This window comes from Schistocerca nitens, chromosome 10 (genome assembly GCF_023898315.1).
Source record: "Schistocerca nitens isolate TAMUIC-IGC-003100 chromosome 10, iqSchNite1.1, whole genome shotgun sequence".
NCBI lineage: Eukaryota > Metazoa > Arthropoda > Insecta > Orthoptera > Acrididae > Schistocerca > Schistocerca nitens.
In genome coordinates, this window is record NC_064623.1 from 115,045,731 (window position 1) to 115,056,007 (window position 10,277).

Below are 10,277 nucleotides of genomic sequence, written 5' to 3' on the forward strand. Positions count from 1 at the left end.
CGGTCTAGGAATTGTAGAACGATGGGTTCGATGACGGTTTGGATGTACCGTGCACTATTCAGTGTCCCCTCGACGATCACCAGTGGTGTACGGCCAGTGTAGGAGATCGCTCCCCACACCATGATGCCGGGTGTTGGCCCTGTGTGCCTTGGTCGTATGCAGTCCTGATTGTGGCGCTCACCTGCACGGCGCCAAACATGCATACGACCATCATTGGCACCAAGGCAGAAGCGACTCTCATCGCTGAAGACGACACGTCTCCATTCGTCCCTCCATTCACGCCTGTCGCGACACCACTGGAGGCGGGCTGCACGATGTTGGGGCGTGAGCGGAAGACGGCCTAACGGTGTGCGGGACCGTAGCCCAGCTTCATGGAGACGGTTGCGAATGGTCCTCGCCGATACCCCAGGAGCAACAGTGTCCCTAATTTGCTGGGAAGTGGCGGTGCGGTCCCCTACGGCACTGCGTAGGATCCTACGGTCTTGGCGTGCATCCGTGCGTCGCTGCGGTCCGGTCCCAGGTCGACGGGCACGTGCACCTTCCGCCGACCACTGGCGACAACATCGATGTACTGTGGAGACCTCACGCCCCACGTGTTGAGCAATTCGGCGGTAGTCCACCCGGCCTCCCGCATGCCCACTATACGCCCTCGCTCAAAGTCCGTCAACTGCACATACGGTTCACGTCCACGCTGTCGCGGCATGCTACCAGTGTTAAAGACTGCGATGGAGCTCCGTATGCCACGGCAAACTGGCTGACACTGACGGCGGCGGTGCATAAATGCTGCGCAGCTAGCGCCATTCGACGGCCAACACCGTGGTTCCTGGTGTGTCCGCTGTGCCGTGCATGTGATCATTGCTTGTACAGCCCTCTCGCAGTGTCCGGAGCAAGTATGGTGGGTCTGACACACCGGTGTCAATGTGTTCTTTTTTCCATTTCCAGGAGTGTATGTTCCTACGTTTTTGCTTTTATAGATTAAAAATAGTTTTTCCTTATAAAATTGGTGTACAGTTTACTGACAGGATTTGTGCACCTTGTTTACACTTTCTGCAAACCACTGCTTTATCCCTCATTGTTAGCGGAGATTGAGGTCAAAAGAAACTTGGTTGCAGATTCACTTTGACATTTTTGTCTCCCCCCTCCCAACCTCACTTCACTTCTTTAAAACATCAAAAGAGAAGTAGTATAGCAATTTTGCATATTTTCTTCCAATCTCGACCTCTGCCAACAACATAGGAAAAAGCAATGGTTTGTAGAATATGTAAACAGGAAGTGAAAACACTGTAAGTAAATTGTACTCTGATTTTATAAGGAAATACTGTTTTTAATTTATGAATACCAACATGTAGACACAGATTACGTATCCATATTTCCATAATGGTCATAGAAAATGCTTGATAAACAAAAGCAAAACACATATTGCAAAAAATACTCTTTAATTCCAGCAATCTTAAGATGGAAAAACCAGTAATAATTGATTATAGTAGCTGCTGTGGAAGATTGCCATGAAAAAAAAAGGGGGGGGGGGGGCAACATATTACTTTCATATGTCCAAAGTGACAGTTGCATTGTCACAACCTGTGGTTAAAACTCACACCTCAAAAATAAATTAAATTATAAATCAAGTTGTGTTCTCATAAATTATTGTCTTTCCTGTCTGTCAACGTCTACGAGGCTCTGCTCCCACACTTCCCAAAACTGATAACTCACCCACGACATTATTTACCATCTCAGCAAAACCATACATCATCAAATAAGAGTGCATCAGTGCTACTAATATACTGTACGTTAGATGTACACCTGATAGCAAAAAAAAAGAAAAAAAAATTAATAATTTGGTGTGGCTGAAAGATGTTATGCAGGCCCAATCCGATTATGAGTTGTACAGATCTGCTCATAAAAGTGAAGAATACATGTAGCTGTGCATGTAGTTAAAGATTTAACATCTTTTTGACACATTAGTATGAGACACCCTCAAAAATCCTAAAAGGAAACTGTGCCACAACATTCGTAGTATTACAGATCTAGCAAAGGCACTGCATTTTGAGATGTGAAGTTGAGAGTAGGAAGAGGAATCTAAATGTTAGCAGCTGTAGTGTAATGTATTCGTAGCTCAGTGGAATAGTCAGTGGTTTAGTAAGCTGCTGCCTGGCAAAAGGTTTAATTCTTGTCTGGCTTGTGCAATTTTTTTTTTTCAGAACTGCATTAATTTGTTTAATCATGAAATTAATAGAACAAATAGTTCAAGGTACTTGAAATATTTTTAGTCCTCATAAAGACACAGCATATGACTGCTTTACCACTTTATATCCCTTCCTAAGACATTCAACTTCAGTGACTGACTGCAATCTGGGAGGAAGGGAGCATTTGAGGTGGGTAATAAATCCCTCATTTTCCGCCCTGCCAGCTCTTCCCTAGCAGCTAGGATGATATTCCAAAGCTCGTCACATGTTCTTGGTGTGGAGCCCATTGTTTTCAATTGGGATTTAATGCAGGAGGAGGCCAATCGAGAAATCTCATTCTGTTCTACAAACCACTCTTGCACCCGCCATGACGTGTAGGCCTATATGAGACTGGTCTCCTGGAAACAGATTACTGCTTCAGGATACAGTTGTTGAACTAATGAGACCATAATATTACTCATAATATGGATACTGGGGCTGCACCCAGTCAACCATCTATCCTGTGAAGCATTCCAAGTCCATGGGAACACATCCAGCCCACTGCCACTGACACAGGGTAATGTGAGATGACACAGATGTATTTGGGATCAAAACGGAAACCTTGTGGTTTGTAACTCATTCTAAACAATCATTTATTGATTTATCAGAAAAAATCACTCTACCAGCCACAATTGACATTGTCCTTAGCCTATACTAACCAGTAGCTGATGATCATCAAAAATCATCTCTGTGATGGCCACATATTTGCAAAGTAGTCTGACAACCAGAAGCTAGTGCTGAACCATGTCCACCAACCCGAGAAACATAATAGTATGTTTCCACTGCATCATGTTTAAAAAAGAATTTTGCTGTGATGTGTGGGCAATTTCATTATAATGGCCTGGTGTTGTTACATGCCAAAGTGCAGTTCCTGCACACTTATTGGATTCTCTAGTATCTCAATAACATTTTATCCATTGTCATGCAGTGCAGTCAGGTATGCCATACCATGTCCTGCCCTCTGGCACCGTCAAATTAAGTTCATCCACAACAGCAATGACACAGTCATGAATAGCTCATTGATAATGAGACATGCCACACAAATAACATGACTTGACTGAAAGTGATGTGGTGGATGTTTTTGAACTTGCTAATATACTGTCATTGGCTATTACAGAGCGAATGATACCATCGCAGACCTAACTTGCAACAGACTGTCAGTCTGATACTGCGTAATAATAATGAAGCTGTGTGAATTTATTCTCACTTATTATGCCAAATAAAAGTAGTAAGTTCAAGTAATAAACTACAGGAAGGTCATTCTCCACCAAAAGTGACTATTTTATAGCCAAAATTCTGTTGCATCTTCTTTGGAAAATTAGCAGCTCATCATCTAAATGTGCTTCATATAACACGATGGAGGGCTTCATGGACAACAAATGATTGAAGCAGAAGAATGTGTCTCTTAAGGCAGTGGAAAAAAGAAATTCACATGGATTTGAATATGAGATACTTGATGTATAAAGCCTGCATGTTGTTTATTGAGCTGCAGTGACCATTTACGAACTTATATCTATAGATAATACCAGCATATTCTATTTGCAGAAAATATTTGTGCCTTCGTGCAACAGATCTGGAATACGGACAAGATCAGTTTCTTGTAATTTTTGAAGTAATATTTCCTTGTCTTCATGTTACCAAGGTAAACAGAAAAATATGGCATATTGCTTTTCATTCATGTCAATGTCACACACACACACACACACACACACACACACACACACACACAACTGCCATCACCAGGCAGAATGCAACAGAAATGCATGGAATTGGAGCGACAATCTGGAGTGTGGTGGGAAAGGAGGTGAAGAACATAAGAGCAGAGAAGACTGTGAGACGAAGTCAGCCAATAGCCTGCTGACTAGGACTGCACCATGACAGGAGCGGCCTCTATACGGAGAGAATATAAGCACTGCTCCTGCCAGCCTCGGCCGCACAGGAGTAGACCTGCACTATCAGACCAGCAAAGTAGAAGATGCACACTAGTAGTGCCGACATACTATCTGTTATACTGAGACTTGTGCCTTATATTAATTGCTTGTATGGACATTGTCTATAGCAAAGGACATTGATTATTTGCATGTCATCCATCACTTGTAACAACTTATTGTAAGCCAAAGTTAAATATTGTCAATCTACTTTATTATAATAAAAACCATTAATATGATTTGCTTGAATTGTCGTATAGCTATCTGAGAAAGCAGCATCCTTTAGGCCCCTTATAAGAGACAAGGACCCCATAGAAGGAATCAGTGCTGCCTGGTGGAGTGTGTAGGGACTAGAGCTGGCAGGACAGGGCTCTCCGATGCAGTGTCAGGAGGCTGTGGGGGAGGCAACAAAGGGAAAAAATGGAGCAGAACGAGAGGAGCAGTGAAGAGGAAAATATGGGTGGGTGTACTGGTAGAGAGTAGCACACAATGAGGGCTAGGGGAGGCGAATTGTGAGGAGGTGACAGGGCAGAGGGTGCAGAAACAGTTGGGTGGGGTGTGGGGGCAGTAAGTTACTGTAGGTTCAGGCCGGGATGAATTCAGGAGTGGAGAATATCTTGCAAGCATAACTCCCATCTGTACTGCCCAGAGAAGCTGGTGGTGGAGGGGAGGATCCAGGTGGTCCAGTTTGAGAAGCAGCCATTGAAATCAAGCATTTTATATACAGCTGCAAGGTGTATTACAGGATGGTCCACTTTGTTCTTGGCTATAGTCTGCTGGTGGCCATTCATCCTGGTGGACAGCAGGTTGGTAGTCATACCTACATAAAAAACTGTACGAGGTGCATTCAAGTTGTAAGGCCTCCGATATTTTTTCTCCGGACTGGAAAGAGATAGAAACATGCACATTGTTTTAAAATGAGGCCGCATTCATTGTCAATATGTCCCAGAGATGGCAGCACCATACGGCAGATGGAATTTTACCACCAGCGGCGAGAATGAGAACTGTTTTAAATACTTAAAATGGCAACGTTTTCCTTACTTGAACAGCGTGCAATCATTAGTTTTCTGAATTTGCGTGGTGTGAAACCAATTGAAATTCATCGACAGTTGAAGGAGACCTGTGGTGATGGAGTTATGGATGTGTCGAAAGTGCGTTCGTGGGTGCGACAGTTTAATGAAGGCAGAACATCGTGTAACAACAAACCAAAACAACCTCGGGCTCACACAAGCCGGTCTGACGACATGATCGAGAAAGTGGAGAGAATTGTTTTGGGGGATCGCCGAATGACTGTTGAACAGATCGCCTCCAGAGTTGGCATTTCTTTATTTTATTTTTATTTATTTATTTATTGTTCCGTGGGACCAAATTAAGGAGAAATCTCCATGGTCATCGAACGAGTCAATACATGAAATTATAACACGATATTAGAAACAGATAAAATGAAATATAGAAAAAAAAACATATTCAGGTGACAAGTCATAAGTTTAAATGAAGACAATCAACAATGTAACACTGGAATTTGCTTAATTTTTTAGCTCTTCCAGGAGCTCCTCGACAGAATAGAAGGAGTGAGCCATGAGGAAACTCTTCAGTTTGGACTTAAAAGAGTTTGGGCTACTGCTAAGATTTTTGAGTTCTTGTGGTAGCTTATTGAAAATGGATGCAGCAGAATACTGCACTCCTTTCTGCACAAGAGTCAAGGAACTGCATTCTACATGCAGATTTGATTTCTGCCTAGTATTAACTGAGTGAAAGCTGCTAACTCTTGGGAATAGGCTAATATTGCTAACAACAAACGACATTAAAGAAAATATATACTGTGAGGGCAATGTCAGAATTCCCAGATTTTTGAATAGGGGTCGACAAGAGGTTCTCGAACTTACACCACATATAGCTCGAACAGCCCGTTTTTGAGCCAAAAAATACCCTTTTTGAATCAGAAGAATTACCCCAAAAAATAATACCATACGACATAAGCGTATGAAAATATGCGAAGTAGACTACTTTTCGTGTTGAAGTGTCACTTATTTGAGATACTGTTCTAATGGTAAATAAAGCAGCATTTAGTTTCTGAACAAGATCCTGAACATGGGCTTTCCACAACAGCTTACTATCTATCCGTACGCCTAGGAACTTGAACTGTTCCGTCTCGCTTATAACATGCCCATTCTGTCTGATTAAAATGTCAGTTCTTGTTGAATTGTGAGTTAGAAACTGTAAAAACTGAGTCTTACTGTGATTTAGCATCAAATTATTTTCCACAAGCCACGAACTTATTTCATGAACTAAATTATTTGTTACTGTTTCAATATTACACACAAGATCCTTCACTATCAAGCTGGTGTCATCAGCAAACAGAAATATTTTTGAATCACCTGTAATACTAGAAGGCATATCATTTATATAAATAAGAAACAGCAGTGGCCCCAGCACCGACCCTTGGGGAACGCCCCACTTAACAGAGCCCCATTGGGACTGAACATCACTACCACTCTCAATATTGCGGAGAATTACCCTCTGCTTTCTGTTCTTAAAGTAAGAGGCGAACCAATTGTAAGCTACTCCCCTTACTCCATAATGGTCCAACTTCTGCAGTAATATTTTGTGGTCAACACAGTCAAAAGCCTTCGTTAAATCAAAGAAAACACCTAGCGTTCGCAACCTTTTATTTAATCCGTCGAAAACCTCACAGAGAAAAGAGAATATAGCATTTTCAGTTGTTAAACCATTTCTAAAACCAAACTGAACATTTGACAGCAAATTATGTGAATTTAAATGCTCCAGTAACCTTGTATATACAACCTTCTCGATAACTTTAGCAAACACCGATGGCATAGAAATAGGTCTAAAATTGTCAGCATTATCAATGTCTCCCTTTTTATAAAGTGGCTTCACTACCGAGTATTTTAATCGATCAGGAAACCGACCACTCCTAAAGGAAAAGTTACAGATATGGCTAAGTACTGGGCTAACATACATAGAACAATACTTCAGTATTCTGCTAGATACCCCGTCATATCCATGAGAGTTCTTGGTCTTTAGTGATTTAATTATTAACTCAATCTCCCTCTTGTCAGTATCATGGAGGAGCATTTCAGGTAACAGTCTCGGAACACTTTTTTCTAAGAGCGCTATATGATTCCCTGTTGGAATAAGGTTTCTATTTAGTTCACCTGCTATATTCAGAAAGTGATTATTAAATACTGTACATATATGCGACTTATCAGTAACACGGACATTCCCACTACGCACTGATTCTATATCCTCGACCTGTCTCTGCAGACCAGCAACTTCCTTTACGACTGACCATATGGTTTTAATTTTATCCTGAGACTTAGCTATTCTATCTGCATACCACATACTTTTTGCCTTCCTAATAACATTTTTAAGCACCTTACAATACTGTTTGTAATGGGCTGCTGCATTTAGATTTTGACTGTTTCTAACGTTTTGATATAATTGCCACTTTGTTCTACAAGATATTCTTATCCCTCTAGTCAGCCACCCAGGCTGCCTGTTTGTGCTAGTACCCTGTTTTAAACGTTGTAACGGAAAGCAACTTTCAAAGAGCATGAGAAAGGTCTTTAGAAAAGCATTATATTTATCGTTTACTGTCTCAGCGCTATAAACATCTTGCCACTCTTGTTCCTTTATAAGGTTTACAAAGGTCTCTACAGCAACCGGATCAGCTTTCCTGAACAGCTGATGACTATATTTAACACGAGTTGCAGCACAAAAATCTTTTAAAGTTAAAATTTGCGCATCATGATCTGAAAGGCCATTCACCTTTTTTCTAACAGAATGCCCTTCTAGTAATGAGGAATGAACAAAAATGTTGTCTATGGTTGTTCTACTGTTCCCTTGCACTCTCGTTGGAAAGAATACGGTTTGCATAAGATTATATGAATTAAAGAGGTCTACCAGCATCCTCTTCCTTGCACAATCACTTATACAATTAATATTGAAGTCACCACATATAACTAACTTTTTGTATTTCCTATAAAGTGAACCAAGAACCTCCTCTAGCTTTAGCAAAAATGCTGTGAAATCGGAGTCTGGGGATCTATAAATAACAACAGTTACAAGTTTAACTCCGTTAAATTTAACCACACCTGCACAACATTCAAACACCTTTTCAGTGCAGTACTTTGAAACATCAATTGACTCAAATGCGATGCCGTTTTTCACATACATGGCTACTCCCCCACACCGCAAAGAGCTCCTCGAAAAGCAGCCAGCCAACCTGTATCCTGGTAAAGGAAGCCTCTGAATTATCTCCTTATTTAAGAAGTGTTCAGATATACCAATAATTTCAGAGTCAACATCTATAAGCAGTTCACTAACTTTATCCCTAATACCTTGTATATTTTGATGAAATATACTAATTCCCTCATTACTCGGATACCTAAGCTTTGTCAAAAGTGATTCCCTTGTTAGAGAGACTTCCCTTAAGCAGGAATACCTATCAGCTGACTTCAATCTAAAAAAGGTGCAGCTCTAACACACACTACTGCAGGAATTTTCCCATGAGTGATCCCACCAACCCCACCTATGCTGTCACCTATAAGCTTTGCCAACCTCCCCTTCCCATACCTGTTGAGGTGCAGGCCGTGTCTAGTGAAACCCGTCCTGCTGATAGACTCCACCGACACCACTGAAATGTGACCCATGCTTTCTGTCATCAGCGCACCCCCAAGTCTCATGTTATTACGCCTGACGGCTGTATTAAGATGAGGCCGATCGTGACGCTGAAACAGTTCCACGAAATGCACATTCGTGTTGCCAGTCTGAGTGGCTATCTTTTCCAGGTCACCATCTATGTTATACTCCCCATCCCTACCAATACTATTACCAGCCCCACCCACAATCACTACCTGATCCTCTTTAGTAAAATCCCTACATAACCCCCCTATGTTAACAGTCACCTGAGCCAACCCTGCATCCCTGCATTAGGCTTCACAATGCTGGTGACCTGGTACTCACTTCCCAGCACTTCCTGCAACTGCTGGCCTACACCTCTGCCATGTGAACTACCTAACAGCAGAACCTTCTTCTTCCTCTTCGACTTTGCAACTGTTCTAGGCACAGTAACTACTGAGGTCTGCTGCATACTTCCTACATCTACAGCTACTAGAGATTCCTCTCCACTAGACTCTGACAGTTGGTCATATCTATTGTAAACACCAATAGTAAAACTATCTGAAAATCTTCTTCTCCTAGCAGATCTCTTGCCAACAGCCAGCTCCCATTCCCCAACCCCCTTCTCCCTCCTCATCCTATCTAGCTCCTCCTGTGCGTTTTTCAACTGCACCTGAAGGGCACAGATCTTACGCTCCTGCTCCTCTATCAGTTTACTCTTGCTACATAACCTGCAGTTCCAGGAGAGGATCTCACCAGAATGCCCACTGGCTTCCCCACTGCATTCCCCCCAGTGAAAATACTTCGAACAAGTGTCACACCGCAATCCACTACTCATGAACCTACGGCAAAGCCCACACTTCTCACTCATGGTAAAATTTTACTTTTTCTAGGTTCCGCTACTACAATAAGAAGATGCTAAAAACCTGACTACAATAATCACAAACTTACTCTACAGGGGAAGTAACTACTATTATTAACAGTATTAATAAACAACAAATGTGAATATAACAAAAGACTAATACAGAAAGAGAATCAAACGTCTAATCACACAGTAACGAGCTGTAAACAGTTCCCAAAAGGTTCTTCTGAAATTATTTCACCAGAAAACACCACGAACACCGGTTGAAGACTACTAAAGTTCCTAAATAAATCACTATGCACAAACAATTAATTAGTACTTAGCTTTCGATGCGCCGCTACAGCTGCAACTGGTCAGCGCGGAATGTAAACACAGGCAAGAGGTTAAGTTGCTCGATACGAAACACTCACAAATATCACGTCACAACAGAAGAAAGGCAGAGCCGAATCTGTGGGTTCTGTGCACACAATCCTGTATAACGACCTGAAAATGCGAAAAGTGTCATCCAGGTGCGAAGAGGAGAGCTTCTGTAAAGTTTGGAAGGTAGGAGACGAGGTACTGGCAGAAGTAAAGCTGTGAGTACCGGGCGTGAGTCGTGCTTCGGTAGCTCAGTTGGTAGAGCAC